The sequence below is a fragment of the Numenius arquata genome, chromosome 1, assembly GCF_964106895.1.
Source record: "Numenius arquata chromosome 1, bNumArq3.hap1.1, whole genome shotgun sequence".
Lineage (NCBI taxonomy): Eukaryota > Metazoa > Chordata > Aves > Charadriiformes > Scolopacidae > Numenius > Numenius arquata.
Window position 1 is genome coordinate 120543279 of NC_133576.1, and position 25095 is coordinate 120568373.

General features: G+C 37.7%; 1 protein-coding gene across 4 annotated transcripts in view; it reads right to left on the bottom strand.

The window, feature by feature from the left end:
* The window catches only part of SGCG (sarcoglycan gamma), a 143418-nt gene that overhangs the window by 98589 nt on the left and 19734 nt on the right, over positions 1-25095 (bottom strand). For 2 of the 4 annotated variants that reach the window (XM_074160318.1, XM_074160326.1), the window contains exon 2: positions 5551-5642. The gene's annotated coding sequence lies outside the window, so the exon portion shown is untranslated. Of the gene's footprint in view, positions 1-3644; positions 3744-5550; positions 5643-25095 lie in introns of those variants that run through there. The other 2 variants (XM_074160310.1, XM_074160335.1) reach the window with 1 other exon arrangement.

Here is a 25095-nt window from a genome sequence, read left to right on the forward strand (position 1 = left end):
ATTCTGAAAATCCTAGAAAAAATTAGGCTACCGATCTTCTATTCCAGTTCAAAGCTGGACTGGAACAGATCTTTGGATGCAGCCTCCCATCTACAGCCTCACTAATGCAGCCCCGTCTGCAGTTGGGTTTCCTTGCCATAGCTATGCTCTGCTGACTCAGTTTCATTCCACTGCATTTATTTTTATAAGAACCACGTTCCATTTCATTCTGCTTTCAGCAGTTTGGAGTCACCAGAACATGTTTTTTATTTACTTATTACTGCCCCTCACTTCAGTCTCCTTTTCCTCAAACCTGAGGAAATTGGGTGCAGTGGAACTTTGCAGAGCCATCTCCTTCCAGTAGCAACCATCACGGACAGAGGCTGCAGGCTCCTCAGAGCCAGGCTTAACAGCCTTGAAATTCAAAGTAGGACCTCCGTGAAACTTTAACGTGAAGAAGAGGCTGATGTTCACACCACAGCCAGTCTTTTCTGAAAGCCACTAGTATCCATAACTAATAAGCCAATGATGCAAAACTTAGTATCTGTCTAAAACTTAGTATCTACCACTCGCACTACTGGAAAAAGCTAAGACAAAGAAAAGGTGCTAAGAATTCTGTTCCTCAGAGCAGTGACCACACAGCAAATAAACAAGGAGGAACTAAAGAGCTTTAACAGGCTTTATTCCAAGAGGATTCCACCTCTACATTCCATTATTGAAAATACACATAGACGTGATTCTTACAGAGAACTTTCAGGATATAGATACGCACACACACAAATCAACATGTCCTAGTGAAAAACATGTGTTTTATGGCTAATACCAGCAATATCCAATGCTTAGCACATACCATACTCATACCATTTTAAAAATATTGATGTACTTTAGCTTATATTCCTCTTTACATTCTTACACAGAAGTAGCACTTCATCCAACCACAGCATGAAATGCAGCAGCTGTTTAACAGCTTTTGGCAGATATACAAAAAGGTTTAATGAGAAGACTGGCCCAGGTAGCCTAAGTTACAGATGAATTAAATAGTGAGAATATCATTACCCAAGCTGAAAATTTGACCAGGATATTAAATTAACCTGTTATCCAAAGTGCCATGATGCTTTTAGCCTGGTTTAATAAATATCAAAGCAATCACCTCTATGTCACTGTATAAATCATCTGTCTCCCACTCATTTCCCTCCCTCCTACAATAGCTTTTGAGATTCTTGGCCAATTTCAACCAAATTCAACAGACAAGCAGAGGTCTCAGAAATACTACATTCTTACAAACTTTCTGAAAATGAGACAGAAGAGTGAAGAAACCCCACTTAGTCTCCACTGAGAGACTGCAATGCGCAAGAAGATCTTATTAGACAGCAGAAAACCTGTATGAGAGAAAGACCTTGCAAATGTCTCTGTTACAGAAAACCTTCAGTCGCTGCTTATTAAACATCTAAGACAATCAACTGAGAAATAAGTCCACAGAAATCCAGCTTACTGAATTCCAAGTCATGAAAATAATTAAAAACTGTAAGAGGTCAGGACCTGGGATTTGTATCTCATGTAAAAGGCATTGTTTTTCACAGGAAGGAATAAATCTCACAAGGCTGTTCAAGCAAGAGGATCTCCATACTGCCTACTTTTCTGTGCCTTTTGACAGAGGCTTGGTTTTGTATGATACACTATATCCATTTCTTTCATAGAATCATAGAATAGTTAGAGTTGGAAGGGACCTTAAAGATCATCGAGTTCCAACCCCCCTGCCATGGGCAGGGACACCTCCACTAGACCAGGTTGCTCAAAGCCCCATCCAGCCTGGCCTTAAACACTTCCAGGGATGGAACATCCACAGCTTCCCTGGGCAACCTGTTCCAGTGCTTCACCACCCTCACACTAAAGAATTTCTTCCTAATGTCTAATCTGAATCTCCCCTCTTCCAATTTAAAACCGTTACCTCTTGTCCTGTCACTACACTGCCTGACAAAGAGTCCCTCTCCAGCTCTCCTGTAGGCTCCCTTCAGATGTTGGAAGGCTGTTGTTCTTTCAACTGTTCCTCCAAAACTCTTTTCCCTTAGCTTAAAACGTACATTTTTGCATGAGTATTCTCAACACTAAGTATAGTCACACATCAGTACAATTATGAACCTGTTACAGTAAGGATGAATATTCTATCTTCATAGTGTTACTAAAGCCTAATGATTATCAACAAGAACTGAAATATAACCTGCTTTTAACCACCAAGTTTTCAACCAGGAAGAAGTTGCACATTATTAACAAAAGTGTAAAGGTTTAGAAAAGAGATTTTAAATGGTTCCCTCTAATGCTGGTCTTAATTTAGATCTTTTTACTTTTAATTTAATTCCACACAGTGGTTCTTACCCTTTGGTGGTATTCTAGAACCATTTGTCCTTCATTAAGTAATGAAATGGAGATCTATATCTAATATATGAATATCACATTTGTTTAGAAGATAAAGGGACATTCATCTAAGCCAAAGTGACATCAGTTGTGACCATACATCACAACCAAAACTTCCAAAATCTCAACTGATTGCAAACTTTCTGAACTCTGTGGCACAAAGTTGCTACAGTTCACTCATGGATTACTGATTTGCATGTGGCTACGCAGGCCAGACTCACCAAAGACAGGTAACACCAGCCATACTTACCTAGGCCCTCTCCACAGCCAATGGAGACAGGCAGATACTTCTAGGACATGATTCATCTCCTCAAGTAAGATGTGATTTAAGACAGATTTAGTGAAACCATCCATATCTCTATAAAAGGAGCCTATTTGACTGGTGTTGATGCAATCAAATCACATTCCTACACTTTGGCAATATCCTGTTTTAGGAACTTAGGTGTTCATTCTGATGCATGACACAATATGTAGTGCGAGCACCTGTTGGTGGTGAGACACCAAGTATCATCCATTAAATCCATTTGATAATGAATCAGTTACCCACCAATACCTTGTTAGTAATTTTCTTTCAGTCAGTGAAATTATCCGAGAGAAAATGTATTTGAATTCAAGAAGATTGCAAACCTGTAAAAGGAGTACTGTATACACATATTTGGATGCCCCACAGTAATTCAAGTACACTTCATAGAAGTTAGAACTGATTTTGGTAACAGTTCCTCAGACAGAACTTTATTACCACACTGTCAAGCCAAAAAGAAGTGTTCAGCAGAAGCACGGATCCATTCTTCACTAAATTTAACTTTCAGTGTGTGATAGATAAACTGAGAATAATTTAGAACTACAAGTATCAGTTTACTACTGCAAATCAGATATTTATGTAAGGACAATAATATGATACTGTAAAAGATTTTAAAAGTATGAAAAGTTAGCTTCTTAATATTACACAAGTGCAAGTTTACACTATACAACTTAATACTGCATTTAATTGTAAAAACAAGTATAACAAACTATCAGAATCTAAAAAAATAATTGTATATAAAAATGAACACTTAAATTTACGTCCTAAAATAAATCACATAAGCATTAACATGATCCTTAAATGAGGACAGAATCAGCCTGAAATGTTGCACAGAAAATCAGATGGGGGAGAAGCTGATACAGCCATGTAACAAAGAAAAAACAACTCAATTATTAATATGCTAATATTTCAATACAGATATAAAAAGAAATTTTAAAAAATTGCTACTTACCTTAGAGATCTGAAACAAACGGGACTTCCTAATAAACTACAATCAGTCTCTTCCCAAGAGGGAATTGTCTAACTTTTCCACTACTTTCAAATCTGGAGTGGAAGATATTTTAGGCCTGGCCAAATATCACTGGAAGAAAATTCGTTCACATGTTTGGCTGTGTTTTGCATTCCATCCTGTTGCTTTGGCATACAGACACTGCTAATTATAATCTGTGACATAAGCGGCTAGTTCTACTGCTAAAATACTTGTGTACTGACTCCAGAAATGAACTGCCCCAGTGTAAGACATAACCAATCCATAATGCATAATAAAATGGCCCAACCTGTCACATTACGCCAACTGCTTTATTAAAATCTGAGAATATGCAGCACTTCACAGAATCCATGCGTAAAAACAATAGTATTAACAAAGTCAGCTGCTAACAGCACTCAATGCAAGACGAGAAACAAAAATGTCTTCTGCGTTCTCTTCTGAATCCATATGTAACATCCAACTGAATTTTAATAGTCTTTTTTCTGAAAACTTTTAATTTTAATGCTAACATTATTCTAACCACAATCTATACTGGCTGGTATATCAAGTCTCTTTAAAAAAAGGAATTACATTTATTATACTATACCTCTAATAGCACATATGAAATTTATACAATAACTACACTAACAACTACCAAGCTTTCCAAAAAAGTTAAGCCATTCTTGGTATTTAAGGAAAATGCATACACATACCAAGAGCTATTAAAAAAAAGTTGCATCTGTTACATATTTTAAGATGATATTATAGGAATTATGAGAAATCTTTTTTCAGTGGTACTTAAGCTTTTAGTTCTCAAATGCAGAAACAAGAATTCCAGCCTGGCACTGTTTACAATAGACTGACTATACAAACACTGACCAAAAGACTCTCTGTTCAACCTACGATAATTTAGAATCTGTGCTGGTAGCTGTCTGCAATTTAAAAAGCATTAAAACATACATTTGTAAGATTTACAGAATAAAGGTTTTGTGCTATGTGAAGCATTGCAATCATCATCCATATGTCTGGACAATTTCATTTTCCAAAGCACGTTTCCTTTTTTCTAGCCATGCACTCCCACTGTTACCATGCTTTAGAAGATGAAGCTCCTATCAGATGTTTAACAGCTGCAGATCATAAATTTAGGCCTGACACAAATCCAACTGGCTTACAAGATACTTTTTTCCCTTTATGAATTCTGTAGCCATTAATCCTTTATCAGGCTCTGTTTACATATACAAATGGAGAAGTTCTTTTCTATACAAAGGAATTAATTCACTGGTATCTGACAAAAATGACAAATATTTTTCATAATAAAATATTTATCAATATCTTTAAAACAGCTATTCTATTTAATCTCATGGATTTATGAAAGATAAACTGGGATGAAAGCATTTGTATATTGTGTTAACATCAAAGCTCTTCTTGAATTGCAATTCCCTGTAAGTATTAAGAGGAAGAAACCTATAAATGCCAGATAGTTTGAAAGGGTTCATTATGCAGTCATTATTTAGATGATTGGGTATTCATGTCTAGGGATTTCCTGAAAAATCTTTTGTCCATTCTTGGAGAAAATCTGAGGATCAGATAAAACTGGATACAAGACCCCAAAAAAGCAGCATTTTAACTGCATTTTAATGTTTCCTTTTGGTGTATTTGCAACTATTTGATTTCTCAATTTATAAAAAAAGATTGACTAACATAGTGCCCAGCTACAGAAAGAGACTAGATTGCATCACCCAGCAGCTCTCTCTATGGACAGAACTTTTGTGTTATTTTCCACATACGATTACTCTTCTTGGCCTAGATTCGTTATGTCTTTTGTCTGCTCTTGTACCTATCTAATATCTGCACAGTAGAAATTCTAAAAATGAAAAGAACAAATAAATACCTCAGTTAGTATCTTCTGAAGTTCTCATGAAGCGGGACTGAAGCGAGAGCAACCGTTAGTGAGTTCTGTATCATCTGAAGGCAGCTGTCTTCCTATTTAAATGTAAAGAATGGAAAGAGAAAAGAAAAATTTTCATGAGTACGGGGAAAGAACAAGATATTCCTGAATTGCCCTCCTGGCTAACTGACAGCATCTTACAAGTGATGGACCAAAATCCAATGAGCTTAAAATTGTGGAACTCAAATTAACACTGGACACCCAACGCCTGTTTGGACTGCAAATCTTAATGACAGCACAGTTTATAGTAAATGAGAAATAAATGTTCGTCTAAAATCTATGTGAAAAATAATAGAAACATTTCTGTTGCAATGTTAAAATTCCATCCAGCATTAGAATGCATTAGTATAATGAACAATGACTTCAATTATGGGTTTTCATTGCATTTGTACAAAAAAGTTTCTCTCAGTCAAGTAATGATCTTCACAGTTCAAGACTCCTCCCCAAAAACTGCCAACCTCCTTTTCAATTAGATTTTGAATGTCCACGACTGACAACTTAGTCCTGGAAGGGTAACTAAAGAAACATCTTCATCTTCCACATTGTCTGAGTCCACTCATACCAGCAGTTGACTAATTAGAAGTACTTGCAAACTTATGCCATGACAAAACAATAAAAAGATATATAAATTCTGGTTTGAATATTCTGTCATTAAAAGATGTCACTTTTTTTTAGAGCAAAAAATTAGAACTTTGACAAAAATTCTGTGTATACCTACACGATTTCAAGAACATCTGCTTATCCCTCAAAGTACAAAACAACACAGTGGTGGAGAAGACAATGGCTATCACATATCAGTTTAACTAATTCATCTAACTAAAACAGACATAGAAGCCATTTGGTCCTACATATACCAACTTCTCTAACTTATTAGATACTTTGCAAGTCTGTGATATATTTAAAGAGGGTGATAAGGATTTGTTAAGCAAAGGGCATTAATGACAAAAGAAGAATATTATAGCCTGTATGGAAAACAGTTTATCTTAGTAATAAAGTACTACACAAGATTTTTACAGTTAATAATAAGAAGAAATTTTAGCTTTATTTTAGACTAGACTAGACTATTTCAATTGGAAGGGACCTACAGTGATCATCTAGATCAACTACCTGACCCCTTCAGGGCTGATCAAAAGTTAAAGCATGTTATTAAGGGCAATATCGAAATGCTTCTTGAACAGTGACAGGCTTAGGGCATCGACCACCTCTCTAGGAAGCCTGTTCCAGTGTTTGACCACCCTCTCGGTAAAGAACTGCTTCCTAATGTCCAGTCTGAACCTCCCCTGGTGTAGCTCCCCACACGTCCTGTCACTGGATATCAGGGAGAAGAGATCAGTGTTATCAGGGAAAACAGAGCAGCAATTATTAACCTACAAATTCAATTCTCCATGTTAGATTCTCTCTATTCATCAAAAGGCAGTCTGTGTCCATAAAGACGTATATACCGTAGTCAGGATATAGATTCTTAGATCATCTGTGCAGTCAAAAGAGTATCTGGCCAGTACCAGAATCATGCTCTTACTTCGTTTGCAGTAACTTTCTCTTTGTGGCCTAAAATCAGTCAGTCAGTCACACTCCCTCCTCAGAAAAATAACAAGATACCCCAAGCATTGCATTGCAAGAGATAGTTAATAACAAAGTCACTAAGAATAGAAGTCCTCTACTGCTGAACAACTGTAATTATGTGGCAAACAGTAAATATAGCTAAAATTAGGCTGTACAGATGTATAACTCCAGATGAAACAGAGGTTTTACCATATGAAATATTAAAACATACCTCCATAAGGGTTCAGAAAAGTCAAGTAGTACAGCAAAAGCAATTTACATTAATGAAAAATGGCACACACTTTGGAAAAAAAGTAAAATTCACAGGAAAATATATACCTATTTAAATTAACAAATGCAAAAAAAAAATAAAAAGAAAGTATTACATACAAATATTTACCTATTAGAATCACAGAATGCAAAAAACCAAAACCACCAACCACATCCTCAAGCAATTAAAGTGGGGGGTAATTATCTTAACAGTCAGAAAATATAAAATGTAATTAGTTACTAGACATCTCTGGACTTCCAAGAACTGAGGGGAAATATCCAAGTCTTCTTGATTCTTGTTCTTGTTAGTCACTTGTGAGCTTGAATAATGATGCAACAGAAAAATCACCTTTTCAAAAAAAGATTTTTTTCCAGTTCTCCTGACTTCCCACTGCTGTTAGAGGCTCTAATATGATATGAAACAAGAACTGCTGGAAACAATTGTTTTAGTGTTTCCCTCCAAAGCATTTAGAGTTGGCTATGTTTGATGTGCTTTTTAAATTTGTAAGGGATAGCAGAGCAGGCCGTTTATTGATAGACTGAGACCTTGCCTCTTCCTAAGAATAGGGCTGTGGTGAATATCTAGAAATGGCTGTCATCTTCTAAAGCAGAGCACAACAGTGAGCCAAAGGAGGACTGAATCTTCCACATATAAAGGAACATTTGAAAGTTACTTTTGCACCTATTAAAGCTATAAAAATGTATACAAATGAATACAAACACAGGACCCCCAAATATGCAAGGCTTTAAGGGACACCTGCCTTGACCATTTCAATAACACCAAGTTGAGTGGTGTGGCTGACATGCCAGAGGGACAGGATGCCATCCACAGGGACCTGGACAAGCTAGAGAGGTGGGCCTGTGCAAACCTCATGAACTTCAACAAGGCCAAGTGCAAGATCCTTGTTATCAATACTGGCTGGGGGATGATGTGACAGAGAGCAGCCCTTCGGAAAAGGACTTGGGGGTACTGGCAGATGAAAAGCTGGACATGAGCCAACAATGCACATTCACAGCCCAGAAGGCTGCATCCTGGGCTGCATCAAAAGAAGCGTGGCCAGCAGGTCAAGAGAGGTGATTCTGCCCCTCTACTCTGGTCAGACCCCACCTGGAGTACTGCGTCCAGCTCTGGAGCCCCCAGCACAAGAAGAACATGGACCTGTTGGAGTGGGTCTAGAGAAGGGCCATGAGGATGATCAGAGGACTGGAGCACCTCTCCTATGAAGACAGGCTGAGAGAGTTGGGGCTCTTCAGCCTGGAGAAGAGAAGGCTCCGGGGAGACCTTACAGCAGCTTTCTAGTACCTGAAGGGGGCCTACAAGAAAGCTGGGAAGGACTGGTTTAGTGATGGGTTTTTTGTCAGAGTTAGATTGATGGTTGTACTAGATGATCTTGAAGGTCCCTTCCAACCTAGATGATTCTATGATTCTATGACTGTTTGCAATGGCATGTAGCGATAGGACAAAGGGCAATGGTTTTAAACTAGAGCGGAGTAGGTTTAGATTAGACATTAGGAAGAAGTTCTTTACAATGAGGGTGGTGAGACACTGGAACTGGTTGCCCAGAGAGGTGGTGGAGGCCCCATCCCTGGCAACATTCAAGGTCAGGTCAGACAGGGATCTGAGCAATCTGATGTAGTTAAAGATGTCCCTGTTCATTGCAGGAGGGTTGGACTAGATGACCTTTAAAGGTCCCTTCCAACCCAACACATTCTATGATTCTATGATTTCATTACAATAATATCTAAAAGGCGACTCAGAACAGCTTTGAAACTCAGAACATTTATGCTTTATTAGAGTATGAACAAGAATAAACTAAAAGAGAAAAATCTGAAAATGACTATGTAAGGCAAGATGAAAATAAAAGGACTTATAAATAAGTATCCAACTGCCCAGCACAACAGGTCCTTGTGTCTGGTTTCTAGGACTTTTTTCCATTTATGAGCACAAAGAGCTGGCAGCGTGTCTATTGCCTGATCATCTTAGCAATATTTAAATATCTGCTTCAGCTCCTTGCCTCCACACTCCTCCTTCTCTTGGATATTCTGCTTGGATTGCATCTTCACACAATTTGATTGAAAACTATTTAATTTCTGTGGGTTTAATTCCGTATGACCCTTTAAAAAGGCTAAGTAGTGAGGCAGCAAGTGAAGAGTTGTGTGTGTACTTTGTGCTTGCTGCTATACTCTCTGTGAAGATGAGCCCGACAGGTGAACTGGAATAGATGTAAGACAGCACAAGCTGCTTTTCTAAGCAGCTTTTCTAAGCAAACAAGCAAGCTCAGGTTTGTAGACCCTTTCAAAGAGTCCAGTTGAGGAGGGAAAGACTCTTTGGCTTGCGTGCAGACTGGAAGACACAATGGAGAGACCCTTTTGTATTAGTATCTTTAAGGAGGAAGTTGTTGCCTAAAAGTACTGGGGAGAAAATAACCCATCAAACTTTTAATGTCCAAGCAGATTTAGAATTATTTTGTCCTATTGCATGGTTGATACAATTCAGGCGTTCTCCTAAGTATGAAATTCAACTACTGTTGGCTTGAGAAAGTTAAGTGTTAGCTTTTTTCTCAGGAAGAAAACCAGAAGTGTGTACTTTGGTTTGTATGAAACTACAATATTCTGGACAGGAGAGTAGATTAAAGCACTTTTTAACAGGTTCACTATTTTGTGCATTGGGATTTTTATTTTAGGGTATGATCCACTGAGCACCTACTCACAGCTCCACCTACAAGCACGGTGCGACAGGCAAAACAGTATACTTACAGGCGTATTCGGTACAGTCTGTCAAATCACTTCTACAACAGATGTCAACAACACTGACAATCAACAGAGAACCATGTTTCATGTTCTTTGGTCATAATATTTCCTTTTACATCACTTGTCCTTCACTAAAAACAAAAGCAAAAACCCCAAATCCACTAAATGCTGAGAGCAGGATAGGCTGTCTGGTCTTCTGCCTCGGGATATCTGAACTCTGAAGAATTCAAGTGAAATGCATGGCTATCGCCCAGTGTAGGTGGGTGTGTAAAACAGAAAACTGAATGACTGTCCCCCCATGGTAGAATAGGTTTAATAGGTCTTGAAAGCTCTGCATCTCCACCCATATTCTCATATTGCATAAAGCTTTGTACAGATACTCTAAGGAATATGATGAGTTTACCCATCTCTTTTGCTTTCTTCCTATTTATCTCCTTTCATTTTTCTTGTTTCCTTCCCTATTCACGGATACATCAGAATTATAACCGATCGAGAGATATAAAAGCTCTCCCCCAGTTTCTTTTATCATTAAACATTATTTTTCAGTAACATAATATATATTTAATTCTGATGTAATAAAGCAGTTGTATCTAATCTGCATTTGAAATAAAACCATACAAAAGTATCTAAAACTCTGCTTAAAACCTGTGATTCAGTGTCCACTTTATTAGTTAGAATAGTTTTTCAATTCAGTGCCTGTTTCCTGTTCCAAAAGATTAAGAAGTGGAAAAATGAAAACTACAGTGCTCTGGCCAGGACACTGTTAACAGGAACCACAGTCCCAGAGCTCGTTCCCTGACAGACTCAATGCCCAGAAAGTTTTAGTGAATTGCAATTTTTTATTTGGAGAAACTGACTATTGAATTATTTCCATAGGAGGAACCTACATTAGTTTAATTTTCTTAAAACTGCAGTCATGAATAACAGCAACAAAAAGATGGAACACTAGTTAAATATGTAAGAGAAAAGATACAGAGTTAATACAGTGCTTCTTCCCTGTTAAACAACTGGAAAAAGTTATTGTGCAATGGCTATAGTACAGACCAGCACGTATGCTCAAAGAGAGAGAATGAGTAACACTGGCTGTTTAGCTAGTATAAATTAAATGAATACATCCTTAATAATTTGACTCCTAAAGAGAACTTCTTTAATTTCTTTTGTTGCACACGTTCAGCTTTCAAAATCTCAGAAGTACTTCCAAAAAATGAACTAAAATTTAAAAGCTAACAGAAGAAAGCAGAAGAAAATAAATAAAACTGAATAACCCAAAGGTACGTTTTTGCTAATATGTAAAATGTAGTCATTTACCTACCTAAATCTTGCTCTAAGAAAAATGAGGATGTTAGTATAAATCAATGATTGAGCAAAACAAGCATATATAGAATCTATACCCTAAATTTTATTTAACAATAATCTAGACAAAAAGAAGTTTTAAAAATTTTCATTTTACATGATTGCTCATGTCCACACGTTCTGATGAATATTCAGTGTAAAAGACAAACAGGAATAATGAAGGCTTCAGCTATGTAAGAAAGTTACATGATATATTTCTATGAGTTTACATGATCTATTTCTAAACTATTTGTCTTTATATTTACACATATAAAACAGAACTTTGAAGTGGATCTGCTTAAAACTTTCTTTTACAGTGAGCTCCTCCAAGTAAGCCAGAAGTTTTTTAATCTCAATTACACTATAAACTTTTTTTAAAAAAAAATAGAGAACTTGGAAGCAGTCAGGTAAGGCAGAATATAAATAGAGAAAAGTTTACAAACAAGTAATTTCCTGCCCATTTCTCTCTGACCAAAAAGAACCCTTGCTCAAAGAGAATCATCACTTTCAGACCTTAGGTCTGTCTCCTCAGTAATTTTATGAGTTGCAGAACACTGTGAAGTTTCCTCCAGAATCAAGGAGGTTTCCATTTTATCACCTGTGAAATCTCACTTGCAGTTCTGTGTCCTTTACAGTAATTCGTCCTCTTGACTTTTCCCCTGGAGCTGCAGGCTCCTAGACCCTTGCTGTGTTTCTCTCTGCCTTTTTACTCCTTGGTAAACTTGTGTTTTCTGACATTGTCTTTTCTGGAGTATTTTTCAATGTCCTTAAGGAATGAACAACCTTCTCTGCTTCTATAAGGTCTTACCTGATTCAGTCACTCTTATTAATGGAACACAGCAAGTAAGAAGAACAAAAAGCCCCCAAGTTGGGCAATCTGCCATACCCACCTACATTTATATTGGCATCATATGCAGTAGGATGAATTACCTAATGGACAAAAGGATACACTTTTCTTCAACAGTTTGCACAGCATACGCCCCACTATAACCAAATTATGTATTCTCTGAAATCAGACATATTTTCACTGTTACTGAATGAAATAATTTCTCACAGACAATGTAGGAAAAACTTTTATCCAATACCAATTATCTCCTCTGGCTTTTTTCGGTAGCCAAGAAAAAGCCATGTTCCCAGAGCATTTTACTTTTCCTTTAAAACTATGCTATAAAACACTGAATGATTAATGATTTTCCATTCTACAAGTTGCCATTGTAAAACTGTTCTGAAGTAGATTACTCTTAATTTTGCACTCAAACTCATACTACACCCAATGACTCACTAAAAGAATGTCAGGGAAAAAAGCCTTAGCATTTTAAAATACTGAAAATGAGGGGGAGGGTTAGAAAAGGCACAATAAAAAGCATTTTTAGTGCTATAAAGTAAAGCAGCCTAAAACACATATACATTAGCTAGTATTTTGGAAACTAGAAGTATACAGTATTTTGTAGTATTTCCATTTTTCACTCTGGAAATGAGTCTGAGTCCCTCAGTTCTAAACTTCTAAGGTCAGTTTAGACCTGTACCATACAGGTACAGAGTCAACCCAGCAACACAGTTCACAGAAAGAATTCCTCACCCTGAAGGCCTGGGCCTTTGGTTAACAAAATGCAGCTATATTTAAGAATATAATTTAATTGATGATATCCTTAGATGACTCCATGGAGACTGTACTGAACCATATTTAAGAATGCTGGGCTGATGTACTTAATCCAGAGTTACTTTTCTGGATCAAGATGATTGTCCTCCTCACGCAGACAATGGAAGCTCAGCATTTAGCGGAGATCTTCAGGAGTTTTTACCCCTTCTGATGTTCAAAGAAGACAAAAATAAGGCCAATGGAAGGGAAGCAGAAAAAGGACAAACAACTTTTCTCCCCAACCACCATAATAAAATAAAAATAAAAAAATGGTTTTGAAGTTCTGAACTTGTATAGAGGCTTTAGTACCAAAGAGCTTTAGTACCAAAGGTTAAGTCACAACCCTTGCTCCATCAGATCTTTTTTGAGCTACCATTCACTATAAAGACTGTAAAAATAACAATTATTAATGTTAATAATATATCCCAACAATCTGTTAGCCCTACTGAGATTTTAGATTTGCCAAAATGCAAGCAGAAAAATTAGGCACATGAGATGTGTATTTAATTAGGAACTTGCCATCTGGCATACGCAAGTAAATTATAAGTGTAGCCCCTTTAATATAGAAGAATCTATAATCTACCAGGGAATTGACCATAAGCTATTTCTTGTTTGATTGAAATGCATAAATTAGGTATGGGAATAGTGTAATTATCTAGTATTTTGAAGGGTTATCCACGAGAACAAACTGCGGGTAACCACAGCAAGCAGAGTAACTATAATAAAACTGTTGACTTAAAACTGACAGATATACATTGATAATTTCAGCAGCCCTTAAGAATCTGACGCCCTACCTTATTAAGCAAAGTTATAACATACTTGGAAAATAAATAGCTGAATTAGTTTAAACAAGAAATAACAGCATGCCTAGCATTCCTTCTGGAGTGCTCTCTGGAGCAACGTTTATTATAATTGGGCATCACATCCTGACAGGCTATTTGAAAAAAACAAAGAATAGCACATCACAGAAATGGGCAACAAAATGAAATAGGCTCTACTCAGCCGCTCTCATTGTGCAAAATAGAAGACAATTAGTCTGATTTTAGTAATAAACATTATCAACAAATACCTAAGCTTCTCCTTTAGTGAACTCATGATTCGTAACAGTTTCAGAATAACTAGTCAACATAACAGAAGTTAAGGTTAAACGTCCTTTTCCCCTTTATATAGTCAAAACATTTTACTTGACATCTTTACTTCTAAGACTTAGTTGGATTTGCATCAGCTAAAGTGAGAACAGCTGTGTCCCACTTCATATGATCATAGAATCATAGAATGGTTAGAGTTGGAAGGGACCTTAAAGATCATCGAGTTCCAAGCCCCCTGCCATGGGCAGGGACACCTCCACTAGACCAGGTTGCTCAAAGCCCCATCCAGCCTGGCCTTAAACACTTCCAGGGATGGGGCATCCACAACTTCCCTGGGCAACCTGTTCCAGTGCTTCACCACCCTCACAGTAAAGAATTTCTTTCTGGTATCTAATCTAAATCTCCCCTCTTCCAATTTAAAACCGTTACCCCTTGTCCTGTCACTACATTTCCTGACAAAGAGTCCCTCTCCAGCTCTCCCGTAGGCTCCCTTCAGATATTGGAAGGCTGCTATGAGGTCTCCCTGGAGCCTTCTCTTCTCCAGGCTGAACAACCCCAGCTCTCTCAGCCTGTCTTCATAGGAGAGGTCCTCCAGCCCTCTGATCATTTTCGTGGCCCTCCACCGCTCCAACGGATCCATGTCCTTCCTGTGTTGAGGACTCCAAAGCTGGACACAGTATTCCAGGTGGGGTCTCACAAGCGCAGAGTAGAGGGGTAGAATCACATCTCTTGATGCAGACCAGGATTCGGTTGGCTTTCTGGGCTGCCAGCACGCATTGCCAGCTCGTGTTAAGCTTCTCATCCACCAACAGCCCCAAGTCCTTCTCCTCAGGGCTGCTCTCTAGCAATTCTCCGCCCAACCTGTATTTGTGCCTGGGATTGCCACATCCAAGGTGCAGGACCTTGCACTTGGCCTGGTTGAACTTCATGCCATTTGCACGAGCCCATCTCTCAAGCCTGTCCAGGTCCCTCTGGATGGCATCCCTTCCCTCCAGCGTGTTGACCACACCACCGAGCTTGGTGTTGTTGGCAAACTTGCTGAGGGTGCACTCTATCCCACTGTCCATGTCTCCAACAAAGATGTTGAACAGCACTGGTCCCAGTACCAACCCCTGAGGAACTCCACTTGTCACTGGCTGCCAACTGGACATTGAACCATTGATCACAACCCGTTGAGTGCGGCCATTCAGCCAGTTCCTTATCCACCGAGTGGTCCATCCATTGAACCCATGACTTTCCAAATATGTATGAACATGACTTTTCCAAATATGTATGAAATGGTCCAGACTAAGCGTTACATGTAGACTTTGTGATATGGACTCTAAAGAAATAAAAAATCAATTTCTGATTAGCTAGCTTATATTCCTATTGCTTCAATAAAAAGAATAAAAACAAGAAAACATCTGATTTATGTAAATGCCCTCTAAAATTTTAAGCATTCTATTAGATTTTTCTAAATAACATGTCCCTGCTCATTGCAGGGGAGGCTGGACTAGATGACCTTTAAAGGTCCCTTCCAACCCAAACCATTCAACGATTCTATGATTCTAAGTCTATCCATACTGCACGGTGATATTTTACACTCTAGGCCACACAAAATACCACAGATCACACACCTTAAATTTTAAACAGTTTTAGTGTTCACAGATGCATTAAATAATTCTAAAACTAATTAGAAAGCTTTAGTTGTTACACTGTGTTAATCTAAATTACTCACAGTGACAAAGTTGGTTCCTCAAGCTACCATCTTGCAGGGATATACATGTGAATTAGACCATGTATTTTTTGTACTTCCTAGACTGCAGTGGAATCAGTGGCAAAAATAAGTGTAACCATAAATTTAAATTTTCACATAACCACAGCCCACTTAATTATCTGTTTGATCCATATCTGGCAAGATAATTTTCAAAAAGATACACCAAATATATGTATGGTTTCATGGATTACATCAGTGTTTTTTGTTTGTTTTGTACTATTATCTCTACTTGTGGCATATTCTTAAAGTAAGCCTATACCTTAGATAGCTTGCTTCCTTTTCAAATATCATCGACATTTTGAACATTGATTTGCATATGGCCTATACATTCTCCAATAGCCAGCTCCACTTTAAATCTTCTTCTTATACTAGTAAAGATAGGCAGGTAACACAGAATCACAGAATATTTTTGGTTGGATGGGACCTTTGAGATCATCGAGTCCAAACACAAAAAAAAAAACCACAAACCAACCAAAAAACCACCAAAACCAACCAAAAAACCCCCCCAAAATCCCAGAACAACAAACACCAAAACCAAACCAAAACAAACACCCACAACCACACACCACCCCACCCACAGACAGACACAAACCAACAATCTCAGGCACTAGAGCATGCCCTGAAGTGACATGTCTACAGGTTTCTTAAATACCTATTAATACCTATTACCTTAAATACCTATTTTGCATTTGTTAATTTTTAATGGTTTAGCAAAAAACATGGAGGAAATATGTCAATGTAATTTATATTTACTTACAACATCAGTGTTATACACTCATTTATAAGAAAAAAAAATCAACATAATTAACAGAAAGTATTTTGGTCTATATAAATGTTAAATGGCATATTAAGAAAATAAATATGACAAGCCAAGATAGATTCATAATCCCACTTCCATGCTTAGTAAACAGTAAAATTAACATGTGTACTTATATTCCTCTATGAAAAATATAACTTGAAAAAAGAATCATTTTTTCAAATGGTCAAATGGAAATGCCACATAAAATCAACTTCTTGTTCTGTGTAGGCCCAAGGAATAGATCCAGAGGAGGGCAAAGGACTTGGTTAGCAAGACGTGCGAAAAAATAGCAAGAAAAACAGTTGGACACATATGGCAGCTAATAGTGTGGCAATTTCTTATGAACAAAAGTTGAAAAAACCCACCCCCACCTTATAGTTACTTTGCATTCCCAAAAGATAACTAAGCATGAATGAGCTGAGGGTATTTTTGTTTGTTTGTTTGTTTGTTTTATTGAAATGGTAGTTTTCAATTATCGATGCAGTGAAGGTTCTGTATCTCTCAGAACCAATAATCATTTCAAACTTTGAGATACATATTTAACATGTTTGGTGCAGGAGAAGCACTACTGATAACTGGCTACCTCTGAAGGATGCTCCCCTGTATTCAGTAGATTGCAATGCAGCATTTGTAGCAATGTCAAGTAATAAATCTCACACCTCATTCCTAAACCAGCCTCATGGATTCACCTGTTTTAGTAAGGATCCATAAATATCAGCCTTATGAGAAAACATTCAATTCCCCAAATTAATACTTTCCTAAATCTGAGTAGTGTAAGTTTTTCAGGGAGCTGGGTTCATCTCAGTTATCACAGACCTGGTGACCTGTAACCAGGAGATACCTGTAACTTTACTTTTATTGTTTTCATAAATTATTCAAACTATAGCAATGCAGAGAATTTGGCTGTTATAGACTATTTGCTGCATGTTTTCCATTTTTCTTACAGCACTTCTGAAACCAAGGTGAAAGCAGAGAAGCATTTTATCACTGTGAAACAGTTGCAGAATCTCACACCAACAGCCCAAATAGAGAAAACTCTGGATGTGCCAGGTGTTCTGCCTGGAAAAAGGAACTGCAGTCAACCTACAAAGTAGAAGCAGTAACTACGGGAGTCCCATACAAGTTTAGGACAAAAAATGAAGTCCTGATGTACCACACCAATCCTCCTGCCAGAGTTCTCTCACTGCCTTCATAGCTGCTCAGTGTGCGGCTGGAATCTAGATCCCAATATAGGAACAATTAAAGAAACAACAGGACCCTACATAGCTACAACATGACACCAAACTGCTTTTTTTTTTAAATAATCAGAAAACAGTCTCCTTAGAAAGGTATTTAAGTTCTTAGAAAAGCTTTTTAAAAAAGCTAGTTCATTGAAGTTTTCCAAATTGTAAATAGTATATTATCTACCACTGTCTGTAAAATAAATGTTACTTTCCACATTAAAATCTGATTTGATGAATAGCTATTAAACTCCATTTGAGATAAAATGTGCTCAGGTGATACTTACTTTTTAACTGCTTCAACTAATTTACAAAAACATGCAAAAAATGTAGCATAAAACCAAAATATTCACTATCTACCATTCATCTGTTGCTAACGTTGATGATTTTGCAGCTTTTTACCACAGAGCTTAACTCAAGACTCAAAAATAAATTCTCTTTTCATCAAGCTCCTGTCTGTGAAACTCTAATTCAGCATTACATATGGGAATTCTCCTATCAGCATTCATAAACAACAGCACATTGTAACTAGGCAAAGAAACAAAGCTTATCTCCAATGTTTTTTTTCCCCTCACTCAACATCTTCCATAGCTTCTCAACTGAAACGGCTGTTACATCTCCAATCCCTTCTTTACCTTGATATTCTTGCTTAGTTGCATTTTTGAAGCTCCTTCTTGTGATTGTAGTTTTCCAAACTAAGGGGGAAAATTTTGCTTACCAGGAACAGTGTTCCTTGCTTGGATAATTCACTAGTGCGTTTTACCAGAGGGTGTATTTATCCTAATCACATAAGACTGAAGTCTCCCCTTGCAGTGTCCACAGGAGAAATGCTCAATCCCTGCCCCACTAACATTGCATAAGGCAGAACATCCCCACTGCCATTTTTGTACCACTGCCACCTTCAAAGTTCCTTTCAGATGCAGAGACATAAGTAGAACAGATTTGCCTTTTCTATCTAATGTACATATAGAGTAGAAACCACTTTCTTTGAGGGGTTCACATAAGTATTCAAAGAGCAGTGGATGGCATGCACCACCCAACCATCAACCAAACAGCGGTGGTTCGAACAGTTCCATTATAGAAGTGACTGCAGACTCTGGGAATGGTGCAGTGCTTGATATGTGACGTTACGGCAAGGTGTCTGAGATGAGATGTTAAAGAACACAGCTACTGAGGCTCGGTAAAATGCTGGTATCATAACAGGACCACACACAACAACACATACGTTGGGACAAATTGCTACACTGAAAAAACAGAACCCACTTCCCACAGTGGAAATGAAGAGTTTGGGAAACTTTTTGTAAGGCTTACACATGCAAAGGTAAAGTAAGAACACGTTCTAGGTCTTGAGTATTTAACAATACAGAGCAGGCTCGATAAGCCCAACAAAGAACACCCAGAGACGGATCTCCTACATTAATCTAATGGCATTTTGATGAAACAAAGAAAGCATCAAGGAAATATACTGAGGGACATTTTGTCTGTCAAAAGGACAACATGGCAGTTGGACTAGATGATCATTGAGGGTCCCATCCAACTGAATTATTCTGTTCTATTCTGTTCTAATACACCTTATATTTCCATAACCTGGATTTCATTTGCTACTCTACGGTCTCATCACTCAGCATCAGAAGGTCCTTCTTAAATTATTTAATTGATCCTAATTCTTACTTCTTTTGAAATACCAGACTTCCAAACCCCTGAACAGCCCTTTTCCAGGTATTTTCTATGATAGTACAAGTCCTGTGCATTGTGCAAGACCTGTGTTATGTGGACAGGTCTCAGCACAGACTGTTGCAGATCTCCAAAGACAATGTTCCTTCACTGCAAAACATTAGCATATATTCCTACTCTCTAAGTTTTAGCAATCTGTTCATCCTTTCGGTACCTTTCTACTTGTGCCACGGCTGCTTAGTTTCTTAAACTTCTGCTTAGAGACCCTCTTGAAAGCTTTCTGGAAAACTGAGGAACCTATAATCAACAAGATCATTTTTACTGATGTAATTTCCCAGTGCAGGAACACATGATGTCATACTTCTAGAATTAAAATTAAACTGGAATTGCTCAAAAGGCTGATCTAAAGTTTGGTAGCGAAAATATCTAGCCAGATTCCAAGTCAAAAGTACACAATAATTTGCTATACCTGGTTCTTTTCCTGGCAGTTTTTCCTTCATGACACATACTTCAGAAAGTTAAGAATTTATCTCATTTTTTACTTCTCAAGGTACAAAAACAAAATCAGTGTCAAAAAGCTGCACCTAAAACTCTCAGATGCATCAAAGAACAGAAATTACATATGACAACGCTAAAGACTGACACAATGCAAAGAAGCTTTTACTATTGCATCCAATTTTCTGAGAACTAGAGAACAAGTATCAAAGTGGTAGCAGTATTAAAATGAAGGTTGAAAACTGTCAACTTTTGATAGGAAGATTATTTTCAAAGCATTAGAAACTCATCAGACGTTCCTAAGTCAAATGAGAGCAAATTAACTGCTTAAATGTTCAGATTTACATGGGACAGGTACACACTAAAATACAAAGAGAAAAGAAGAGACTATTATACCAAACAAAATTCAACAGAACAGAAACGACGTCTATTGTAATTAGAATTATTAATGTAAAGGAACATACTACTTTTTTAGGTAGAACTAATTTCCTTATTTCATGAGCTAGTGCAAGGAATTCTGAAATCTACTTTGGCAACCCGTGCATGGTGATTTAGGCACTCATCATTCTTTTAGCAAACAACCTTGTGGATGATCTGCATAGCTTTAGACTCTAGAAATAAAAGACTACAACTATCCAAACATTCAGATTACGTAATACAACTTGGTTTCAAGGGAATACAAAGGATAGGCAAAAGAGAAAGAAAAACAGCTTCATGAGGGTTCTGGGTAGTTCTACTGAAAATAAAAGTACTCTCAGAATTATTTAGAAATCCTGATATAGAAAAATGGAAGGAAACTCTATGAATCTATGTATTTCAAGATGCAAAACAGTCTCCTGAAAAGAGAGACTGTATGTTTTTATCAAGGAAATGTATCGGGTAATTAAAACTGCAGGCTCTTGATTTGTTTGCTATACCTTTTAACAAATCCTTCCTATCTCTCAGTGTACATGTTTTTTTCTTATGAAGCTTTTTTACCTACTGTTCAGAATTTTCTTGTACATATGATGAAAGAAATATTACTCGTATATTTCTTTGAAATGGCATGCTTTACTCACATTCAGGCTGTGTGCACACTTTCTGTGTGTTGGTGTCTGCATACAGATGCAGGTGAAGCAGCATTTCATCTGGATGCCTTTTGCATCACCTTACCTTATGCCATGAAATGCAAAAAAAAAAAAGAAAAAAAAAAAGGCAGTGATCATCATTGTATTCTCAATTCCTTCTAACCCCATGTCTCCTACTAGGAGGAATTCTGAAGGAGAGGTAAAGGAAGGCTAGTGAATGTGCATTTAAGTAATACATACATACAAAAGAACCTTCTCCATTTCTTTCTTTTAGGTACTTTCTAGATGTATATTCACAGTGTGAGCAAGCTCACAAAGCTCTGCCATACTCAGTAAGTAAATGGAAGTTGATTTTAAAACCCTCTGAGGAAATCTGCTCTGCCAAAGAAATGTGACATCAGTCCTGCATGCCTTTGCAATAACAAACTGGTTACTAAAAATGTGAATGGAATTAACATTAGCCATTCTACAAATACTTAAGTTTAGTATCTTTTTTAACAATTCCGCTAATGTGGTTTGAACACAGCATAGACTTGAACTGTCGGAACCACTTGGGAACCTGTTAACCATTTAGACAGCCTCTGAACAGACATGGTGATGCCCATTCAATTTCCTGGTAACAGAAACTGCTGTGGAAAATCATCATAAGTGTAAAGTAATTCTATCCTTTTTTTTTTTGTAAAATCCAGACAAATACTGTCTGAGGAACTCTTGTCCCACCTCGCCCCTAAAAACCCCCAACCAACCAAACCTGCAAAAAATCCAAACCCATGAGGTTTGGACAAGAAAATAGACATATTAACATCCTGATTACAATTCCATCCTGGAATTCCAATGTAGCTTTGGAATTCTGAAAGGATCTTGAGAAAACCCTGGCAAGGAAAAACTACTGAATACAAAGGATGAGGCGTAAGAGAACTTACATAGCTCTAACTCATCCTGAGACAGATGATAACTATAGCTAAAACAGAAGCCCATGACACCTAGAAATATTAAGTGTTCTAATCAGGTTATAGTTATTATTAGTTTGCCTTGAACCCCAATGTGTAATAAAACTACTGTAAATAAAAGTGTAAAGTAAGTGTACTGCAAGCAGTGTGCTAAGGCACTGTAATCAAAACCAGTATGCAAGTATTTTGTAACACTGTGATGACACAGCCAGATACAATGCATAAATATTTTATGTAAATATGTGGGTAACATGACCATCAAAGGGCCAAATGAAGATATGTGTAGATGCAGTCGGCCTCCAAGTAACAACAAATTGCCAAAGAACAAAATAAGCACAAGATATTAACAAGACAGAGGATTGCAAATAGGCAGAACATCCTGTCAAACACACAAGGAAAGCAACTGAGAAGACAAAAGAAAACAAGCTAAGCAGTATCAGGAGACAGTATGACATCCCTTCCCCCTCTTTCGCGGAAACAGGCAAAGAGGATAAAAATACGAAGAGAAAATACAGAAGAAAAGCCAAGCCTGCTTCAGTTCTGCCTTCTCTCATCACAGGGTTCTCAAATCTGATCACCTTGAACTCAATGACTGAAACAAAAGACCATAGTCAGTGCTAATTGTATGGCACCATCCCTGTGGTGTTAGGTATTCACAGCTAACCTGGAATATGATTGTTAAAGACTCATATTTTCATATATGTTGTGATAACAATTAGCACAAACTGTGTTGTTAATGAATTCATTTGTCAAGGTTTTGTTTTAAAATTTTAAACTGGCCTGATTTGTCAGTCTTCTAAACACACTCTTCCATTACATCAATCTGCAATTCCCTGATTTTATAAACGTGTGTACATACATACATCTCTATATATATACACACACATATGTATATCCATGATTATACACATACATCTGTTCAGCTACAACAATAAGGACAATATATTCTCAGAGTGGCAGAATTAGTAAGTGTGAACCTGAAGTATTTTTAACCACTTCAGTTGGACACGGGATTCTCAATAGGTGGAAAAATTTAAGCAATTGTTTACAACTGTAGCTATATTATCACTCTGTTACTCCTTTTCTGCTTTACAAGGCTGCCAGAGCTTATGAAGGAGGTCCTGAATGTATGAGGTTGCAGACGTAGGGGTTACAGAAGACTGTCAAACTAGATCTGCCATTCACCACAATTCCAGAGGCCATGTAATTCACAGCAAATAAAGCTCAGGTTTTTCAAAAACTGACATCAGCTTCAAAAAATCACGGAAAAATAGCAGAGAGAAAATGAAGCCACACAGAAAGGAGACTGTGGTAGTCTATCTCTTTATAGAAGAACTTCACAGGTGCAAAGGGATTAAGCTACGATCATGGAATAGCCGAAGACCTACACTGATAAAATATTCATATACAAATAGTTGGTCAAGGTGGGTGTACTGGTTTCGCCTGGGATGGAGTTAATTTTCTTCATAGCAGCTCATATGGTGCTATGTTTTGGATTTGAGACTAAAACAGTGGTTTGATCTGTGTTTCAGCTATTGCTGATCAGTGTCATGGCCTTCTCTGTTTCTCACACTGCCTCGCCAGCAACTGAGCTGGGGGTGCACAAAAACTGGGTGAGAACACAGCCAGGACAGCTGACTCTAATGACCGAAGGGATATTCCACAGCAACCATAACACATGATGAAGCTCTGCTTTTCTGGAAAGGACTAAACATTCACCTGCCAATGAAAAGCAGTGAATGAATTCCTTATTTTGCTTTTCTTGTGCGCACAGCTTTTGCTTTACCTATTAAACTGTCTTTAGCTCAACTCACAATTTTTCCCACTTTCACCCTTCTTATTCCCTTCTCCATCCCACTGGGGAGAGGGATCGAGCAGCTGTGCGGTGCTGAGCTACCCACTGAGGCTAACCCACGATAGTGGGAAAAACAGTAACTCCTGGATGTGACAGCCACTCTGGACTACTTAGGGAGATACAAGTTTTCTTTTTAGAAAGCACAGCAGTACCCCTCTGTCCTCTACATGCTCTGCCTTGTGGCTAGCAGCATTGCTCTTCCAGTAGATACTGGGGCAGTTAAGTCCCCCCTGAGTAACAAACAGGTTGTGTGATCATGTAGCCTCCTCCAGCTGTTTAAACTATGTAGAAATATAAAATAATACTCATATATCTTTCTAGATGTTGTAATTATTTGTCTGATCTTCAGATTGTGAGAACACATTTCTTATCTTTATATCACCAATTGTCTACTATACTACAGCTGTTAATTCTGAATTATCAGGCAAAGGAGACAGTATTTTATATCCACAGATGTGAAAACACATAAAAAGGTAACAATGCCCAGAACTTCACAATACAAGAGTATCCAAGTGAGAAGAATGAAGGACAAGAGGAAAAGGCACGTAAGCTGGCTGAAAGCCAGCCATGAAACCTCAAGAAACATCTACTCGCATTTCTATGCTCTGGTAACTTTCCCAGAGTCAGCCTCCTCTCCAGGCGTGATCTGGTCCAGGGACTTGATCTGGTCAAGTTTACACTGTTGGCACAACTGGCATTTTAGAACAGGGTGAAGGACTCTTCTGTTAAGCAAAGAGGAATGGCACTCCACTGCTCATCTCAAGGGCCTAATCTGTCTTCCAGAAGACATCTAAATCAGCACAACTTTTTGATTTACTCAAGGTAGACTACAAAAATACAAATGGCTGTTAGACCAGTGCCTCCCGGGCAGCAGACACAAACCAGTTCTTTCCTTGTTTTCCTACTTCACCTGGAGAGTTTCAGAAAAAAACCCACCTAAAACTGACTTCTGCCATCACTCTCAGGATTGTCATTTACCACCAGCTGGCATGCAGTCCTAGTCAAAGCAATGTCCAAGTTACCTTATTTATACACATGATCTGCAATGGA